This window comes from Triticum dicoccoides, chromosome 4A, assembly GCF_002162155.2.
Source record: "Triticum dicoccoides isolate Atlit2015 ecotype Zavitan chromosome 4A, WEW_v2.0, whole genome shotgun sequence".
In the NCBI taxonomy this organism is placed as follows: Eukaryota; Viridiplantae; Streptophyta; class Magnoliopsida; order Poales; family Poaceae; genus Triticum; species Triticum dicoccoides.
In genome coordinates, this window is record NC_041386.1 from 746143041 (window position 1) to 746147527 (window position 4487).

A 4487-nucleotide genomic window follows, 5' to 3' on the forward strand; every position below is an offset into this window, starting at 1 on the left:
CCATATAATTAACAAAGAACTCGTGATAGTAATAATAACATTTCTTGTTTCATCAGTCAAGCACAAAGCTCAGCTTATATATGATTCAACAGCCACACGCAGCACACACCACGCAAGGCTGGGCACAGACCAATGCAAACCATCCGGCGTTTCTCAAAAATAAAAATAAAAAGTGCAAACCATCCAGATTGACGGTGAACCTATATATAGAAACCAAGCAAGCAATGTATCCAGTGGTGCTTGCTTGACAGTCACACACAAGCAATATATCCATTTCTGGTGACTTTTCGTTGTTGCTGTTCACCATGTTACAAAGCCTTCTCTTTTGCCGAGCATGTGAACTTGGCAAATCATCTGTGCCACATGGCAACAACACTGCCTGTCCGCTCTTTTTAGGCCGTGTACTGGGTTTTGACACTCAGCAAATGCGTGAACAAAAAAACTCAGCAAGGAGCCCTTTGCTGGAAGTGTTTATGCTGAGTGTAACAAAAATTGCAGCGGACCTCATGGCAAGGGGCGGCGTCGTCGGGATTTCTGCGCCTCACCACCGACTGTGCTCCGACGAGCCGCCACGCTGTCTCCCTCTCCTCCTCCTTGTTCCATTTTCTCGATCTAGAGCTCATTCCCTTCGGTCATCTGGAGGTCGAAGTCGTACTACTCCGTCAACTGGAGGTCGAAGCCTGAGCCATGGCAGCTGCGCACTCCTGCTCCTCCTTGACCTGGAGGTCGAAGGCATATGGAGCTCTCGAGGCGGCGGCGGAACTCGAGGCACGAAGTCGACGTGCAGCGGGTTTCTGCGAGAGACGGGAGAGGAGCAAGGCGACAGGGCTGCAGCTGGCCAAGGGGCAACCATGGCGGGCAAGAGGCAACCGGATCTGGTCCGTCCATCGACAAGGATGCCAGCTAGGGTCGAGGGGCATGTGGGCGGCGCCGGAACAGATCCACGGCAGTGGCGCAAGAGATAAGAGAGAGGGGAAGGAAGGAGCCGGAGGGGAGAAGAGGCACACAAGGGAGGGACGCGATGCGTTTCTCATCCAGACGGGGTTGCGCGACGCTAGTGATGCACTAGAAGAGCTGTTGTCCGCGGGGGACAACGGGAGGGGTTTGATTGCTTTTAACTTTAAGATCCAAGGGTGTATATGTAAATGTTTTGCCAAGTCAGCTCCCGACAATTCGGACCCACTTGTCAGAAATTGATTAAACGATCTAAATCACTCGATCAGCGCTTTTTGCAAAAAATTTACCGAATGTGCAGGTGTTTCTTGCAAAAGATTAACGACCTCATGATTTTCTGCAAATGATGCCCCAAATGTGGTTGTTTTGTGCAATTAACTCACACATCCTCCACCCCGGCAGCCTCATCACCGCATCACGCCGAACCTCACCATCTGCTTGCTAGGCCTACACACAAGCGACCCCAAGAGCAGACCCCTGTCGCCGCTTGCCGACAACTCCTCCAACGCGATAACAGCGCCGGCTGATCGCGCCAAGCCCCTTGCAGACGACCTCACACGCAGGATACCACACCCCAGCCACGGCCAGAGCACCAACAACATGTTACAAAACTATGAGTGTGCATAGCGAATGGGCAAGCAATACTTGCCAAAGCCAAAAGTTGACAGTGAGCACTAGTGTCCATGTCACGCACAAAATGCCTGCATATTTCTTCATATGAAAACTAGCTTATCTTTCGAATTTGATACTCCGTCTAAAATAACTGTCTTTCATTTAGTACAAAGTTGTACTAAATCAAAGACACTTATTTTGGGGGATGGAGTATGAATCGTATCACTACCTGCATACTTCGTCATGTTAAAAAACTTATTTTTCTAGTTTGATATGAATACTATCGTTAGTAGAAAACCACCAAAAACCACACACTGAACCAATAGAAAAAATAATTTGCACTACATGTATATATCTTCCAGCCAGAATCTAATGTTTGACACATACAGAACAAAATATATGCATGATTTCTAGGTCAGTTCTTCCAAAACCACATGAAATGCTGCTTCCATGTACCCATCTTATTCTTGTTTATAAGCAATCAGTGGAGCTTGCTGCGGCACCAAGTAACAGGAACTAGGAAAAAACAACAATGTGCTATAGCCAGATGAACATTCATGACCAGCCGGCAGGGATGACAATGCCAGTGTTGAGATAATCAAGGTTATCAGTAGGTGATCGTTCAACTGTTGAGAACACCTTGAGTACTTGCTGCATCGTTGGACGGTAAGATGGATCAGGCTCTACGCACCGAACAGCGATGACAATTACTTGAAACATCTCACTTGCGATCTCAGCTCCCAGGAGTGGGAGCCGTGTGTCCAGCAAATTCCGAAGTAATGTAGTTTTGTTGGCAATGGATGAAAGGAAATCACCTGGGTGATGTCCCATGAACAACTCTAGAACCAGCACTCCGAATCTATAAACATCACACTTCTCGGTCACCCTTGTTGTGTAAGCATGCTCTGAAGAAACATCAATGGTCGATAGCCAATTTTCTACGTCTATCATATAAGTGCATAGATCAATAAAAACTCTTCTAGTATGTTAATCTAAAAAACAACATAGTGATTATTTTTACCTGGGGCAAGATATCCTTTTGTCACGGAAAGATTTGTGCAGTTTGACCCATTCACATCTAGTATTTTTGCTAGACCAAAATCCAAGATGCAAGCTTTAAATTCCAGATTAAGCAAATCATTGCTGCTCTTTATATCTCTGTGGACTATCGGTGCAAAGCAACCGTGATGCATGTATGACAAAGCATGAGCAACATCCCTTGCAATACTTAACCTCCTCGCGCAATCCATTTCAACTGCAGTTCCCAGACAATTTAAAGCTGCTGCTAAGCTCCCTCTGTCCATGTATTCATATACAAGGAATCTTCCCTGAGTTGCAGAGCAGTAACCAAATAACTTTGCAATGTTGCAATGTCGAATGTGCACCAATGAGTGTATTTCACGGTTAAATTGCTCATCATCTTGTGCCACGTGCATCTTCTTCACTGCGAATAATTCAGCTGTTGGTAACTGAGCCCTATAGACAGATCCATTACCTCCAGATCCGATGTAAAAAGCATTGCAGAAATTGTTTCTGGCATCAACAATTTTCTTGTACACATCTTCCCCATGAAAGTTCCAGATGGCGAACATCATGGTCTGTTGTACTTCATTTGTTGTTTCTATCTTATTTTTCTTCCTTTTGCAATGCCATGTTACTAGTGCAATGACAAACACAAAAGATATAACAACTGGTATAATAACTAGTAAACTAGCATCAGACTTTTTCCCTTGTTTACTACTTCGAGGAAGGTCACAAGGCGGCAACCTTTCACAACACCACACAATTTCTTATTATTCCTGAACCGTTTGATTGGAGCTGCTTCGAAAAACCTAGTATGTGGCACTGACCCTTCTAGTTTGTTGTATGACACATCCATGGATAGGAGACTGGTCATGCTTCAAAATGATGGTGGAATGATGTTGTTCAGTGCATTGTGAGAGAGCACTAGTAGAGCATTTGTCCCGGTTCGTAAGGGCCTTTAGTCCCGGATCATGAACCGGGACTAAAGGGTCATGACTAATGCCTCCCCCCTTTAGTCCCGGTTCTAAAGGCCGCGGCCACGTGGAGCTCCACCTTTATTCCCGGTTGGTAATACCAATCGGTTGGTAATACCAACCGGGACTAAAGGAAATTTTATGATTTTTTTTGAATTTTTTTTATTTTCAAATTTCTGAATTATTTTAACCTCTAATCTCTAATCACCGTCCCTCATCACCGCTCAATTTATCCTCTAATCTCTAATCACCCCTCATCATTCCAAATCATCTAAGTTCCCGAACGGTCACCCATCCTCCCACTCCCCCAGCCTGAGCACGCTTAACTTCCGGGTTCTATTCTCCCTCGTTTCCAAGTCTGCACTTGTTGTTTTCCTGACAATAGTAAGATGTCAATCCTATTAACCCTCAGGAATTTTTCTTGAGCATGAAGTGACACATTTCACTGTTTGAGTTTGAAACTATTGTTTTAAAAAACAATAATTATTTAGTAACACTAATATTTCTTGAATACTTAGTTTGACCATTGTTAGACCATAGTTTCACCACAGTTTGACCAGGTTTGACCAAAATTCAAAATAACTGAAATAATTATTTAGTAACACTAATATTCTAGAATAATTAGTTTGACCATTGTTTGACCACAGTTTGAAATTTTTTCGATTTTTTCCACTCTAGATCTTAAAAGCCCCGTAACTTTTTTTTCTGTTAGGTTTTTGAGGATTTTGAGTAGATGATTTTTCATATTAAAAACTTTTTAATCCGAGTTAGTATGCAAAAGTTATGCCCATTTTACTAAATTCATGAGAGATTTTGCAAATAAAGTCAAAATTCATATTTGTAAATTTTCCCAACAAGTAGACCACATATCACATGGGAAACTTATTTTCTTTTATTTTTTTGACATTTTCATCATTTTCTTTT

The 4487-nt window shown here is 43.1% G+C and overlaps 1 pseudogene; it reads right to left on the bottom strand.

The window, feature by feature from the left end:
• Positions 1 to 2121: 2121 nt before the first annotated feature.
• The window catches only part of LOC119290025, a 4626-nt pseudogene continuing 2260 nt past the window's right edge, over positions 2122 to 4487 (bottom strand).